This window comes from Marmota monax, unplaced genomic scaffold (assembly GCF_021218885.2).
Source record: "Marmota monax isolate L192 unplaced genomic scaffold, Marmota_monax_Labrador192_F-V1.1 WCK01_AAM20220418_F8-fsc00028, whole genome shotgun sequence".
NCBI lineage: Eukaryota > Metazoa > Chordata > Mammalia > Rodentia > Sciuridae > Marmota > Marmota monax.
In genome coordinates, this window is record NW_026694779.1 from 11,837,742 (window position 1) to 11,854,695 (window position 16,954).

The window sequence follows — 16,954 nt, forward strand, 5'->3', positions numbered from 1 at the left end:
TCTGTCCATTTACCCCTCTCTGTTTCCTTGTCTTTCTACCCCATCTACACGAGTCCTCCAGCAGGGTGACAGCTGAGTGCCCCCTTTGCAGGATAACTTTCCCAGGACAAGGCTTTAAGACGACAAACTTCCAGGTTTGATTCTTGGGGTCAAGAGTCATCAAGCAAAGAGTTCAGCAACCTCACCAGGAAGACCAGTGAGAACCTTAGGTTATGTGGAAAGAAGGGTCCCTCAGGGCTCTGCCTTTGGTCCCACAGTGCCAGAGGTGAAGCCAGCTTGGGGCCACCAGCCATCCTCTGATCAAACCCTAGGACTCTCACTCTTGTCAGGTTGGACAGAAGAAGTCACCCAGTTGAGCCCTGTGTGAAGTCCTGACCCACAGGGCCATCAGATTCCACAAAGCAGTGTTGTTTGGAGCGACTGTTGAGCCCGTGGGTTAGTTTGTGATGTAGCCATAGATAAATGGAACCATATCCCTTTGCATTTTATATAAACTGTCACAACGTCACATTTCAGAATCATTTCTTATCATTTCCCCTCTTAGCTACACATAAGATTTCAGGTGTTTTTCTTCGCAGTAACAAGAAGCTGGCTTAATTCCCTACGGATAACCCCAAGGATCACACATGCAAAATATGTATCTACTGGACCCATAAATGGTTTAAATAAAAGTCACCTGGTGAATTCCCCAAACAAAATTCAATGAAACAAACGTTGAAGATGGTCTGTGAAGGAATCTGTAAAAGTCCTCTCCTCTGCTCTCACCTCCAGCTCTGTCTTCCACGAAAATAAAAGACAATTGTGTTTGTGAGCATGTTTCTAAGTGAAGATTAAGCAGGGACTGACCGAGCAAGATGTTTCCATAAATGAAATGTTTGCGCTTCAGTGAATTTGTGCAGAGATCCAGGTGGCAATGAGGCCTCTTTGCTTCGAATTCTAGATGCTGGCTGAGGATTTAACCTGGGGACCAGTCATTACTGTTGTCACTGATTTATCTCATCTTTTCTATATTTATTTGCTGCAGTAAAATAGCTTCCGAGGAACACGATCATTATTTTGGCAACATGTGTGAAATATTCACACGACCCTGTACCATCCTGTATTTGAGGGCGTCTACCTGGATCAAAATAAATTAACATCGAAGGGATTGACACTACATGTTAATTACTATAATTTGCTGATAACAAACCGGTCTATGTAATTCAAGTCTCCGATTTTAATTTCTTTAATATTTTGGTAGACTGGAGTTAGATATATATAATTATTTCAGTTTTCTACTCTGGTTTTATGAGTAGTGAACGGCGTACAACCATTCCTTACCCCAGAACAAATCCATATACAATCACCCAAATGAATCCATTTTATTCCTGCTGCCACCATCAAACAACCAAAAAGACAATGTGATGCCACCTTCAAAGATTATACACTATAATGAAACCTGGTTGAAGCTAGCAGACCATTCCATTCAGAAACCACAGAGTCGGAAGTACAGCCAAACTAGTCTCCCCTTGCAGATAGCACCTAGCTCCCTTCAGAGACAATCAAGAGACCCAGCTCACACTCTTAATGCACTTGGAAGGGATGCCACCCACCTTTCTGCCTGTCCCCACCAGCTCTGATTTTTGGAGGGACCACGGAAGTGAAGTGCATGCTTAATTGAGGCAGTAAATACTAGGCTGTAGCAGATTGTTTTACTGTTAAATACAGTAATGGGTTTTTAATGGCTGCTGTCCAAAATTACACCGGAGAAAAATGGTTTATTAGTAATAATAATAGCTGGCACCTTTATCTTCAGAGCACTTTACAAATATTAGCTCATTAATCCTGCCGCTGCCACCGGAAGGCCGTTACCACCAATGTTCCCATCCTCGGTTTACAGCCAGAGAAACAGGAAAATAGGAGGGAGGTTTTTTTCAGAAGGTTTTGTGTGCAGGGATCAATTTCCAATTTAAACAACTCATATCAATTTTGGTACAAAAATAAATGGGCACTCACTCTGATGAGAGCCAGCCCTCTTTTTGAGGGGACAGTGGTTAAGGTCAAACCCAATTTATTTGAATTTGTGCTCCCAGAAACACACACAAGTTATACCTAAACTGCTCAGGGCTGGTCCCTTCATATCACTTCCAAGCAAATCAATTGGGCTCAAAATCTATTCAGACCAAATCAATTACATGCAGAAACTGGTATGCATAGAAAAGACAAGACTGTGGAGACCCTCTGAAATCCAGCTCCCCTGAGAATTTCCAGGGGGAAAATTTCACAGAGTGAAATGGAATCAAGGTCAAATTTAAACACTTTTATTTGGGCTTTCTATTTTTATCCATTAGCTCAGATCTTTACTGAAAATAGTATATCTTTTATCAGTGAACAATAACAAATAACTCCAAATAGTCCATTATCCTTGCAGCTGCAGGCTATACATGCTAAAATTATTATTTTCATTCGTCTGTTTGACTATACTTGTGGTCAATGCTTCAGATTCATACCACTGGGCAATGCGTTCAATATTCTTTACATCTTTTACATTTTCATCTAATGAATGAATTCTCTATTGTGTCCAGAAGCACTTACAGAACAAGTTTAGAAACTCCTTCACAACACACACACAAAAATATATGTGCATTTGTGAAGTCAAGAGCCCTCTACTCCAGAAAAGCAGATAGGTATCAAACAAAAGCCCTATCCCCAAACTCCCCCAAGTATAATCCAAAAAAAATGGCATCTCCTATCTCGTCCAAGAAGGAAGCAAACATGTCGCTGTGTATGATACAAAAAAAGAGCCTTTTGGAGTCACTCAGAGGTTGGGAATGCTTTTTATTTAACAATATATTTATATTTGTTTCCAGACTAAAAAAATCAAAATCCACTCAAAACTCCCAAATACATTGACCATACTTGGAAAAGAATCGTACTTCCTCTTAAGCCTCATGATAAAGAAAGGGTCATCATCATGGTCCTGTCATTTTCAAGAATAGCAGCATTAGGATATGGCATCTGCCATCGCCAACTATTTCTGTGTTCACCCAGAGTAGCAGATACTCCCTTTTTGTAGAAATGCCAACTGTGTAATTCAATTGGTTACATATAAATTGCAGATGTGAGGGGACTCTATGCATATTGATATTATAGAGCATCAGAAACATTTCTGCCAAGAAAAAAAGGAATGGTAATGATGTCAAGCAAAAAGCTCCGGGGAAGAAAAAGGTTGATTTTTACATATACTGGTGCCCAGGGCCTGGTATGAGAACATTCAGAACAACAGATGCTCAGATGACAAGATTTCGGGGAGGACACAAATGTCCCCCTCTGCCAATGTGTCTCCCACATGAGAGACACTTGCTATTAATCTATCGCTTTGAAGACATTAAAACCTCATTTCAAATGTCACAATTCCTAGGACAGAATTAAAGTATCATGCAATGCCTTCAAAGGACTCCCTGATATCTACTTTCCTCATATTTACCTAGGATAAGTGCACACAGACTACAGGCAAGTGTGCACGGACTACAGACAAGAGAGCTAGCCCATGGAGAAGATGGTAGTTGGAACATTGATAGGCATTGCACATTTCAAAAATGAATGCCCAACAAAGGAACTAAACAGACACTTCACCGAAGAAGAAATATGATTGGTCAACAAATATATGAGGAAATGTTCAACATCTCTAGCAATTAGAGAAATGCAAATTAAAACTACCCTGATATTTCATCTCACTCCAGTCAGAATCGCAATTATCAAGAATACAAGTAACAGTAAATGTTGGTGAGGATGGGGGATGGGGGTACACTCATATATTGCTGGTGGGACTGCAAATTGATCAAGCACTCTGGAAAGCAGTATGGAGATTCCTCAGAAAACTTGGAATGGAACTACCCTTTGACCCAGTTATCCCACTCCTCTGTTTATACCCCAAAACTTAAAAAAAAAAAAAAAAAAACAGCATACTACAGTGACATAGCCACATCAAAGTTTGTAGCAGTTCAATTCACAATAGCTTAACTGTGGTGCCAGCCTATGTGGCCCTCGACAGATGAATGGATACAGAAAATGTGGTATATATACACAATGGCATAGAGAGAAAGAAATTAGGGCATTTGCTGGTAAATGGATGGAATTGCAGACTACCATGTTAAGTGAAATAAGCCAGTCCTAAAAAAGGCCAAATGTCCTCTCTAAGAAGCAGAAGCTTACACACAATAAGTCAGAGGCAAGGCAGGGGGATAAGAATGGATGTTCATTGGATTAGACAAAGGGGAATGAAGGGAAGGAAGGGAGGAAGGGAATAGGAAAGAAAGTAGAATGGACCAGATATAACTTTCCTATGTGCATATATGAACACACAACCAGTGTAATTCCAGATCAAGAATGGGAAGTTATCCAGGCACTGTGGCGCATGCCCGGGATCCCAGTGGCTCCCGAGGCTGAGGCAGGAGGATCGTGAGTTCAAAGCCAGCTTCAGCAACTTCACAAGGCACTAAGCAACTCAGGGAGACCCTGTCTCTAAATACAAGACAGAATAGGGCTGGGGATGTGGCTCAGTGGTCGGGTGCCCCTGAGTTCAATCCCCGGTACCAAAAGAAAGACTGACAATGGGAAGCTACACTTCATGTATGCCTGATATGTCAGAATACATTCTACTGTCATGTATGACTAAAAAGAATAAAAAATTAGAAAGAAATGAACACCCAAGAGAGAGGAGAAAGGATGTTGAAAGAGTATGACCAACTGGCTCAGAGAGGCAGTGACAGCCAAGGGCTGGGACTGGCCTGCTTTGGAGTCTGAACCCCGCCTCTGTCACTCACAGGCCATGCTGTGTAAGCCTGGACAAGGGCCCTTGCACGTTGGCACCTCCCAGCTTAAAATGGACATGATGATGAGGGTACCATCTCCCAGTCACTGATATGGAGATTGCAAAGCAGCTGGTCACACTTGAAAAATGAGAAACGGTGGCTTTTGAAAACATCCACCTTCACAGTGTTAGTCCCATCACTAACCCAACGTAGTTATTTAATGAAAACCTGAAGGACTGGTCCTTTTCAATGTCTCACAGAACCCATACGCACCAAAACAAACAAACAAACAAATAAATAAAGAGTGTCATAGCAATAAAGATGCTTTGTTAAAAAGCAGAAAAATGACTGCTGACATTCTCAATATTCCTTAGACTCATTACAGCCCTTGGTTTGATACAGAGTAACTCTGGATTTTCTTTGAAAAACAGCAAAAAAAAAAAAAAAAAAAAAAAAAAACATTCACTGTCAGATACCTGAACAGTAATTCTGCTCCTCACTACTACATGGCCAGGGGTCTGACCTTGGGTCAGTTTCTCCATCTATAAAATGGGCTAGCAAGCGTTTCGCTCACCACACTGCTGTAAATGTCAATGGGGATGATGTGAGGCAGTTCTCTGGAAAGCATCAAGCGCTTGATCATACTAAGTGATACTCTGGGTTTCATCAGAAATATGGTGGAATGTGATGGACATCATTATCCAAAGTACATGTATGAAGACACGAACTGGCGTGAACATACTTTATATACAACCAGAGATATGAAAAATTGTGCTGCGTATGTATAAGAATTGTAATGCATTCCGCTGTCATATCTTTTTTTTAATCAACTAAAAATAAAAGAAATCTCCATGGGTAATGGAAATGCAGTCTCCAGTGTTAAAGTCTTCAAAAATATTTATCTTCTCTCAAACCTTTTTTTTTTTCACACGAAATGATTTATTTCTTTTGAATGCATCAATATGTAAGACATCCTACAATGAGATGATACCTTATCTCTTTACATTCTACAGCAAAGGTCTTCCACACAATGACAAACTGTATTCACAATCAACCCTAATAGCATCAGATCATGGGAAACTGCAATTCCTGTCCTATGATGTGGGGGAATATTCCCCCTTGCCTTTGGAAACACACATTCCTCACTTCCGTATTCTAAAAGGGCTTCCCTGACCTATTACCTCATCCTTTTCACTTGCACAAATATGTTAAAGAAGAGGAATCCCCCTCTCCCCCAGAGATCCAAATACACAGGTTACTGTGACATTCCCCTGCCAGGCTGTCATCTGAGTGTTCCCTTCCCAGGCAAGACACCTGCAATCCCTTGCATGAGAATCACTGGCCCCTTACAGAGAAAGGTTTTTGTGAGGGAGGAATGTCTGCTCCAAATGCAAACCTGTTACCATAGAAGCTGCTGCCTTTTTGCAGACTTCTCTGGTGAATTGCCTCTCATCTTGGAACGCAGAGCTACAGCAAAGGGATGGGCAATCTGCTTTGAAAATTGGGGAGGGGGGCTACAGCTAAAACCCACCTCTGTTCATGAGCATACGCACTGGAGCGGGGGACAACCAAAGGGAAGAAAGGAAGGAAGGACAAAGGAAAGGGGGGTCAAGAAGCCCCTGAATGAAAACACAGTGACTCTCTCTTTTGCATGGTCTTGGGTAACTCGAGCTCTCCCCTTCCTTACTTCCATTCCATATTGGAAGCCTTTGTGGTGTGCAGGGTCTGCTTCCTGAAACTTCCAGATTCCACGCTGCTGGGCTCAGGGAGAACTGACCTTGCAGACCACTGAAGCCACATTCTCTCACCCACTGACAGGGCTGTCTAAGCCATCCTGAAGGAGAAGCAGCTGTCCTGGGGCAGGAAGGTGGCTTTGTCCGGTGATCAGGCGGGAGCACTGCTCCTCTTTCAAAAGCCACAGGACCTGCCTGGCAGCCCTTCCCCAGAGCAGCAGCTCTCACCTCCCCTTCCCACTGTCCCTTAGGATGAAGGGCAGGGAGGAGGCTCCAGGGCTGTCTTTGCAATCCATGTTGGTTTGCCTTGCTCAGAAAGAAGTGGCTCCCCTCTCTTAAAACTCCCTAAAACTGACCTGTTGGACGATGACCCGTGCAGCAGTAAGGATGAAAGAGAAGGCACCCGAAGGCAAGGTTTGACCCAGAGAGGATGCACATTGTGAGTTCTTCGAGGCCACCAAAGGGACATGCCACTCACTTCTGACCAATGGCTCACTCCACCTGGACACTCTCAGGTGGAGCTGCAGACGTTTGGGGGCTCAGGTTGAAAAACTTTACGCATTTTAAGATAAGCCAGAAATGTGACTTATCAGGATCTCCTGTTTTTTACACGTTGGCCAAAATTTTTTCTCAGACATTCTTTGCATCGACTAAGTATATAATCAATTTGAGCTCAGTCCAAGGGACATTGGTTTGGATCATAGTTCCTCTCCTTCAGGAAAAAGAAAAAGAAAGAAAAAAAGGTGTTTCTCTACCCTACACCAATATAACAAAAACAAAGACATTGAAATTCTCACCTATGCACCTTTTGCTTACACAATGAAGTCCAAAACAACCCAACTCTCCCTCCCTTATTGGAAATCTCAGGGTAAAACAGAAACATTCACGAGTCCAACGTTATAGGAATGTGGGTAGCTGGGCCTGTTCTAATATGAATCTAGTGAAATTATTCAATTTCAACATGGCTTACACATTACACATCTGCAAAATCAGTTTAATGTCTTTTTTCCTACCATCTTCACAGAGATGTCTGGTTGGAAAAATGAAACTACACACAGGAAATGAAAGAACTTTTGAGATCATCAGAAAATAAAGTACTACTTAAGCCAAAAAAAAAAAAAATAGTTGAGAGCCTCAGAGGATTTCCTATAGTTTTCTTTTCCAGCCATATTCCAGGTAACCATGAGTTAATGCCTTAGGCCCACAGGATCTCATGGAAGAGACACCCAAATAGGAGGCAGGTCTTGTCCTTCTTGGCTGGATGGTAAAAATTGCAATAAAAGCTTTAAAAGTCCAGATGCCTCTAAATGAACTGGTCTGGGTTGCTAAAGCTCTCTAGGTGAAGTTTCAGACAAGCTCCAGAATTCCTACTCACACAATCTTTTCTGGCATGAGAAACAATCAGTATCCATCTATGCACATTAGCAGGAATCAACAGTATTCCATTTGGTGGTAGGGTTGATCACAACTCATACTTATTTATGCACACAAAGTGATACACAAGCACACTTCATGCACTGGGAAGGTAGGAAAAGGTAATTGCTATTATAATAAAAATCCAGAATTTATTGAGCACTTAGTACGTGCTACTAAGCTGTCTGCACAGATTGCCCCCATTCAATGCTCATGAGAACAACACATGAGCTAGGTATGGATGCTATTCCTGTTTCCATGAAAGAAATCAGTCTGAGGTCAACATGACAGTCATGGCCACATATCTACAAGTCCACAAACATGGGTACTGAGTCTTGGAAGCCTAACTATATGGCCAGTGCATTTAACCACCATACCAGTGGCTTCCCACTGTGCCAGACACTGTAAGGGTTTATGAGACCCATAAAATAGAACAATGTGTGCCCTCTGAGAGTTTATGATCTGAGAACAAAATTGTGTTGCACACTAAAATTCATAGACTGTACAGGAAAATGGTCTGACTGCTGTCCCTGGAGTTAAGGCAGAGCTCTGGGGAATGTCTACTTCTGCAACGACAGAGCAAATAACATGCACCCAAACATCACTAGGGATAATGTGGTAAGACCACCAGGAGAAGACACTCTGCTCAAAGCACAGAGCATACATGTATACATTTACCAAACTCAGTGTTTATTATTGCTGTGATTTTATCTGGCAACATCATTTGAACTGAATATTCACGTGCACCCCGAATTGACCAAAGTGTGGCAAACTATGAGTGTGAACCCATCTCCCCTCAGACTCTAGTTTTGATTCTTACTGAAATTATTTTTATAAACACAGGCAAACGCTCCTAATAGACTCTCAAAGAGATATCCAAGTTGTATTCTCGGGGGCAGGAATGGATTACATGAAAACAAAATTGACACTGTTTACAGAAAATTTTTCAAGATGAATACAGAATATGCCTCTTTGTATTTTTATTATCTAAACACAATAGGAAGGTAAGAAGGCTCATTTTTTAATCCACAATACATAAAATCTCAATTAGTTATGGTCTATTTGTGCACTGACTAAAAACATTTGTTAACAAAACAGAATTTTCTAGTTTACTGGATAAATACACCAGAAGAAATTGCAGAATAATGTTGGGTTGCCTGGCAACCCGCGCTCTACTCTCTTGCTTGTGATCAATCTCCCTCATTCACCAGGCTTCCCAAACCAGTGCTGGAGAATTCCAACCAAGTTGTTTCTTGGGAAAATTATAGTGACTTTCGGTAACACAATAACACTTTTATTCTCAGAAGATAAACTTAGATGTCCCTTGGATCAAAGGAATGTGTTAATTCATTATTCTCTACATGGTGCTAATGAGAAGGCTATAATTAACTAACTGCACTATTGCAACACACATAAAATAAACTGCAGTAATTAGTAATGTTTAAGGTGTTAACCATCCTCCAAAATTAGGAAATAACAGAATCCTTTCTCCAATAAAGACGTACAGAAAGGAGAAAGCACCATATCTAATTAAATTGAGAATTGTTTCCCATCCCTCCCAAAGGGGAGGGGAGAGAAACACGTGATCACCAAAATGTGAGAGATTTCACTTTAATAATAGAGAAAATGGCCCAATGCCAAACCTACTTGTAGGTAGACATAAAGCGCTGCTGAATAATGTAATCTTTTCTTTCAAAGAATGCTTAGCACAATATTTTTCCAGGAATGAATAGAAAGAATATCATGCTTTCACTCATTAGCTGTGTTAACTTAGCATATTGTATGTAAATCACCATAATAATTGCGTTCTGTTCAGAGTGAATTAGTTAGAATGAAGCTATAATCAAAATGTTCATAATTGAAAATATAGTATTCTCAGACTTGCTCTGAAAAAAAGAAAACAATGAACACTGATTGAATCAGATAATACAGTTCATCACTGAGAACAACCTTGGTATAGAGAGAAGTTGATCCTCTTTAATATACCTCTGTATGCTAATTCGCTCCCCAAATTCACAGCTCAACACCTTCCTCTGGGTCCTGTTTGTCCGCTGCTGCCCTTTGTCTTTGGCCTCACTTAAGATTTCCAAGTGCACCACTGCTTGGGTTTTTTAAGAAAAATACAAAATGGTGAAAAGCTAAATTTTTGTTTCTAAAATATACTAGACTTTATTGCACTGTTGGCTGTCATAAATCAAAGGGCAAAATAATTTCCAATAAATGGAACATTTAATGCCAAAGCTCCTGGGAAGTAATATGTAAATGATCACATGAATCTCAGACAAGCTGTCACACTAATTCCTCAAGGTACCTTTTAAAGATGACAGATTCACTGTGAAGATGGGCGTGTAGCCAAAGTCAAACTTGAAGCAATCCTCTACTATCTGAATAGGAACTCACCATATCTCCTGACAATCATCCCTTCGAATCTGATGGCATTACTTTTCTTTATTACTTAATTCTCCTAGTTAAAAACTACTAGAATTGGCTGGGCATGGTGGCACATGCCTGTAATACCCTCAGCTCCAGAGGCTGAGGCAGGAGGATCGCAAGTTCTAGGTCAGCCTCAGCAACTTAGCAGAGCCCTAAGCAACTCAGTGAGACCCTGTCTCAATAAATAAATAATTTTTTTTTAAGGGCTGGGGATGTAGGTCATTGGTAAAGTGTCTCTGGGTTAAATCTCCAGAAACCTCCCCGCCCCTTCAAAACACACACACACACACACACACACACACAAAACCCTACTAGAATTGTACATCAGTCTTGAAAATTTCCCTTATTTAATTCTGCATAAAAGAGATCCAGGCTAAATTATTTCAACAAAGCAATTTTAGGTCAAATAATGTCCTATCTTCAAAGATTTCAGAAGTAACTGTAAAATTTTTTCTATCCAGTAAATATTTTTTCTAAGTGAGGTCTCTTTCACGGAGGTTACTTGGTGATGGTTAATTAACTATCTGGCTTAATGGCTTCATGTCTAACACCACCAGCCTATATTTTAGTAAGCAAATGTTCTCTTTTTTAAAATTCATTTAAAACCAGTTCATTTTTTTTAAACTTAAATGTAATAAGTATATCATTTGTAGTATCAGTTCCCAGCAGATGTGCAAACAGTTTGTCACCAGGTAACATGGTACATCTCTGTGAGCATGAGGTAGCAATGAACATGGATGGCTTTTATTTAAAGGAAGGGTCCCTGCATCTAGATGCAACAGAGAGCAACCTGGGAAATACATATTAATCATCATGGTCCTGTGCTTCTGCACTGAAGTCATTACAAACCTACCCTGAAAGAGACTTTAATGAACTGCCATAGTCAATATTCACACCTGCCTGGTAATAGCTATTTGTCTCCATTTATTCGATGACAATATTCAGGAGCCTGCACAGAATGGTCATCCTCCACACCCTGCCAATTACTGCAGGAATATCTACTAGAGCCCTTGAGGCCACAACATGGAAAGCCAGGATATATGCACTAGATTCTAGAACCCAGTTAAATTTATAAAAGCCACAGGGCAGTCCATCACCAAGAGACTGAAATTAACACAAATCCAACCACAACATCAGCAGGTCCAAGAGGAAACACAGAATCTTACACACACACACACACACACACCCAAAAACATGCAGAATAAATTCATTTTCTTGTCACCAAAAGTTTCCTCAAATGGCTTTCTGATTTCTGTCAAATCAATAAACTGAAAAACCAAACCAAAGGGTTTGTAAGAGTTAGGATGGCCTGTAAATATTAATATCAACTGAGATTATTTCTGAAAACCAGAAAACACAGCGTTTTGCCTACAAGGAAGGTGCAGAGAAATGAGAATATACCAGCCATGTGTAATTAACTTGATGGGTATCACCAGTAAATGTTCAGAACCACAACTAACTTTTGAGTGTCTGTGATATGCATCACAATTGGGTTTGCGCTGTCCTCTGGGGTGATCTCTTACCCAGTCTTGGAACAGCCCAATGTGGAACGTACAATGCCATCCCTATTGTTCAGAAGGGGAAACTGAGGTACAGGAGAGTTACACAGCTCTTCCCAGACGCGCGGAGGGAGATGGATGAGAACCCACGTGGTCCGCCTGGGGGACTGGACCTTAGGCGAGCCCAGGTGCTTTACAGGTTGCCCAGCCCTGCACGCACGCGCAACCCCCGCCCCGCGCGTTCCGCTGGGAGCGCGCCACCGCGCACGCGCCTGTTCGAGCTGCTACCTGCGGGTTCTAGGGGCTGTGGATCCCTCCCGCCCACACAGCTGAATCCCCAGCGCCCTTCTCCAGGGGCTGAGCCAGCGGCTGGCTCCCCGCGGAGGCGCCCAGCGGCGCAGCACGCACCTGTCGCTGCACACCTGCCCGCCTCCTCCGCCCACAGCCAGACCACCCACCCTGCGCACCCGGGATTTGGGTACCTGCCGCTGCTTCTCTGCCCCCGGGTTTTTGCAGGAATTCCTCAGCCCTGCTCCTGGCTGGGCAAGTGCAGATCACTGAGAGCCAGAGTGGGAATGGAGAGGCCCGCGTTTCCTGCCTCTAGGCTCCAATCCCTGCTCTCCAAATTAATCACTTTCTGCCTGCTCCCTCCCCACGCACACTCAGAGAGAAAGAGGGAGAGGGAGAGCGAGGCACAAAGAGGAAAAAGGGACCATCCGTGACTGGCATCTCTAGCTCCCCAGGCTCGGCTACCAGGGAGCCATGGCAACCAGACCCCCTGGCCTGCCCTCTCGCCCCCACATTGGTCTGGGGAGGTGTAGCGCCTGCGCCTCCCGGTTTTCTCAACCCACCCTCCTAACCCAGATCCCTAGATCCCCATTCCAGGCTGCGGGCATTTACGGAACCCCACACGTATCTAGAATCCTCTCCTGAGAATAGGAGCAAGAGAAGGAGTGGGGGGCAGGTGGAGATCTGAGCGTCATGGCCGAGAGATGGCCAGGGGGACAGAGGCCAAGACTGATCCCCCTCCTAGAGAGGGCGGAATCTACGGGAGGGTATGGAATCCTCTCCAGAGGGTGGGATGGACACTGGGGGTGGAGGGAGACTGAGTGTCAACCTATCCGTGACCAGAGGGAGTAAGGGGGAGCTGGGGGATTCCAGGAATCTGGCTTCCTGCATCCCAGTGACTCCGAGCAGTCCAAATCCAGCCTCAGCCACCTCCGGGGCTGAGAGAGGAGGTGTCTCCACCCAGGTTAGGGCAGAGGGACCTGCGATCGCTTCTGTTTGGGGCAAGGACGCAACCCTCTATGGCTCACCATTTCTTTTCCATAAAGGGTTGACCCTCTCCGCCCAGGCGCCAACCCTTACTTAACCCTCCCTCCATCTCGCCCCAGAGTAGGCTCCTGAGGAGTGGGAGAGCCCCCCAGGGCTAGCAAGAGCCATGCAAGAGGACACACCTGAGTCTCCTCGGACACCCAATCGGTCCGGTACCTTCCCTCCAGGAAACTTCTCCCCGAGCTGCCCGGGAGTGGGGAGAGGGAGGAGCAGAGTCCGGCGTCTCGGGGCGATCCAGGGGAGTTTCTAGCCGGCCGCCCTCCGCGGATCCACACCGGTGTCTGCACGCCGCCGAGATCCCGCCTCTTCCCTCCAGCTGTCAGCGCTGGTTTCGAGAAGACTGGACCTGTTCGGGCTTGCACCGGGGTCCACGCCCTCCTGCCAGAGACTGGCTCACGCCTCTCCCTCCTCTTTTCCTTGGTTCTGCTCTGCCACCCCTCACCCACGCCGCTGATTTTTCCCTGCCTTCGCACACTCCCTTGGGACAGGGAGAGTTGCAAGCTTAAGACTTTTTATCTATCACGCCAAGCAAAGAGCCTAAGCCAAAACTTGTCATTTGCAACCTCTCTTGATCAGAGGAGGTAGGATCGCTGCTCCCCTTTGATCTGCAAGAGAGAAATTTAAAAGAAACCCCTCCCCTCTCTCCCTCCCGAGGGTTTCCCTCAGTTCATATTCCGCACACGGGTTGCCAGTCTGGTTTTCAATGCTGCTTGTTGGAGGGGTGTGGTGCCATGTGTCTATTTAAAAATCCCCTTTTGGCTTTCCTTCGCCTTTAGAGGCGTGGCGGGGCTACTGAATTTACAGAGGAAGGCACTACCATGGGCGATCAGATCAGTACATACAGAAATTCAGAGACCTTTACTTCAATTCTATGTTCACCATGCTGTTCTATAAGATTTTTTTCTGCATGCTGTCTGTTATTCACGTTTATAGAAGAAAGCCCTGCGTGCTCATTCTCAAAGCAAAAAAAGCCATTTCTGATGCTTTATCAACTCTATCGACAAATAGAAATGTTTATTTTAGAAAAGCCCCAACATAGGACTAAGTTACAGGCTTGGGCATTGTATCCGATTCATACAATTCTTTCATTTTCTTCCCCCACCATGATATTTTCCAAAGTATGCACACAAAACCATGGAGGGGAGGGGGGAATCCTGTTGCATTTAAGTTCTCTTTGATGGTAACAGACTTATTGACTTCTAATTTTTACTCCACCGAGGCTGTGAGATTGACCTAACAGTCACATTTTGTTCTCAGGGAGGGCTTCAAACAATGAAGACATTTAGAGCTGAGAACTCCCCTCCAGAGTTGGATGCAGCTACAGAGAGGGGTCCAGGGAGGAGCAAGAAGAAGGGGAACTCAGGATTCTTCGTCCCAAGCAATTCAACGGAATATTCTAAAAACGAATACACGCACGTTTGCATTTTAGTTATTGGTAACCTTGGGGCCTGTATTCTGACAGTTCTTGTGTGGGCAAGGTTCCTCCCCGCTGCCTTGGCAAACTGCAAACACATGTGAGGACAGGATTCGTCCTAACTTTAAATTGTGCTGCTGGAGTGATTTCCTTCCCCCCCCCCCCGCCCGGGGCCATCATTATTCATGTGGCATGTTTTCTAAAGAAGACACAAAGAATATTGAATAAAATTCCAACAAGGAAAATATTGTGCCTGTAGCAAATCATTTCCAGGTCAAGAATCCACTAGAGAGAGACACAGCTCGGTGGGTCTCAGGACTTTACTACCTTCTGGGGAACCATCCAACTGGGCAAGACCCAAAACTCCAATTTTGGCCAGAGCAGCTGTGTACTCTTCGACATAATAGCTCTTTCCTTCTCTGTGATTTGTTTGCCTGACATGAGGATCATTGGAAGTGTGTGTTCGTGTATGTGTGTGTGTGTGTGTTCGTGTGTGTGCACTTGTGTGTCTGGAGAGAGAGACAGAGAACTTACATTTATTAATCACTGTATGCTTTGGGTGTTAGGGTATGGAAGAAAACTCAGTAGACAAGACCCATTTCTTCTTTTTAAATCAAATATCCAAAAATATGTTAGCTAATACCAAGGCCCAATACCCCAAATAGGGAGATGAAGTATTGGTTGTTAAATACAGAGTTTTTCTTAATAGGTGTCCTTCTGAGTATCTGATGTTGCATATAATTGTGGAAATGATACCCGCCTCTGGCTCACTAAGAACGGTAATTAAGTCAGCACATATGCAACACACTGTACCGTAGGCAATGAAATTTTAACAAAGAGGAAGAGAGAGAAAGGTAAGGAAGAACAGAAGTCAGGAAGGAAGGAATAGAGGGAGGAGGGAAGAAGGCAGGCACCGAGATGATGAATAAAGAAAAAAACCATGTTTGTTCAGAGGTGTGCACTGTGGAGGCCTCTGGCTTTAATTTCAACATCCAAGAGACACCTCCTAGGTATTATCTCCAAGGATGGGCTCATATTTTTAATATATTATCAAACACAGGCAATCGCACGAGGTTTTCCTGGCCCTGACATCCGTATAGTTCCAATGTTCAGCCTCCAGGAAAGTCAGAAGCAGCAGACAGCTCTCAGCCAGAGCAGATGCGTGCAAAAGACACCTTCTGCTGCTGCTGGGGACCTCTCTCCTGGCTCCCTTACGCTGTCTGACACTTCATTCAGACCCAGTTCCCACTCACACCCAATCCTAATCTACCAGGCGTCACCCAGCTGCACGTAGGCACTGGAGCAAGACTCCAATTCTGGGGTGTCACGTGGAAATGCATCACATGAGCTTGGAGAGGTGTGAATTCTCTCCCATGCAATTGAGGAAGACCCTGTCAAGTGAAAATACTCCTCCTTGGGAACCACACATGGAACTGGGGGGAGGAAGGGGTTGCTTCATGAATGGAAGCAGAAGGTGAGCGAGATAGGCCAGTCAAGTGGGAAAATATTAAAGGCAGGAAGAGCGGGGATATTTTTCAAAGCTTTTTCCTGCTGATTTACTGCCCACCCTCTGCCTGAACCATCATTTGGTACCATTCCCAGAGCCGGGGCCATTGGAGGAGTGTCGCTTCTTGGCAAAGCAGCGTTGCTAGTGATAGGGCAGCGTGCCTAGAAAAATCGTTTAGCAGAAGAGCTGTAGTTTTGGAAATGCCATTTCAGTCTAGCAGAGGCGAATCGTCGTCGCAGATCGACAGGGGCTTTCTGGCCAACTGCTATCATCAAGGAAAGCAGGATGTTCCACCGAGAAAGGCGTCCTTCAAACACAACCTTGGAAGTGCAAAAGCAGCCGCCTTCATTCCCTCTGCAGAGTCTCACTGCCAGTCAAGAGTCATTTTGCTTGTCCTTTCGTGCAAGAACAAAAGGACCCGTATGGAGAATCAAAGAGCATTAATTCTGGAACAAATAAAAAGGTAAAATATTCTGTCTCATATCAGGGAATCATTCATACCTCTGATTTGGCCCTAGGAGGTCGTGAGAACAGGTACTTTCGCTGGCTTTTAGCAGGGCTTCTTCATTTTACAGGCATTAGTTAGATTATCCCAGGAATCCAAGATAACGGTGTTATCAAATCAAATGCCGTCAGGCACCCATTGATTACCTGTACAAATCAGAAATATTTGTCACCCTCCAATCAGAGGTGGCTGCCACGGCTTTCCTCTTGGTCATCTGCTGCAGATCCTTGCAGTCAATTCTTATCTCAGAGGCCTATGAAGCAGGACAACTTTCTATATGTTCTGGGAGAGTCCTGGTATTTTGCGGGGAGAAGGGGATTAC

At 43.9% G+C, this 16,954-nt stretch overlaps 1 protein-coding gene across 6 annotated transcripts in view; it reads right to left on the reverse strand.

Moving 5' to 3' along the window:
- Positions 1 to 13,833, reverse strand: part of Chl1 (cell adhesion molecule L1 like) — a 192,125-nt gene extending 178,292 nt beyond the window's left edge. For 3 of the 6 annotated variants that reach the window (XM_058573011.1, XM_046425670.2, XM_046425672.2), the window contains exon 1: positions 13,329 to 13,833. The gene's annotated coding sequence lies outside the window, so the exon portion shown is untranslated. Of the gene's footprint in view, positions 1 to 12,353; positions 12,607 to 13,328 lie in introns of those variants that run through there. The other 3 variants (XM_058573012.1, XM_058573009.1, XM_058573013.1) reach the window with 2 other exon arrangements.
- Positions 13,834 to 16,954: the final 3,121 nt, after the last annotated feature.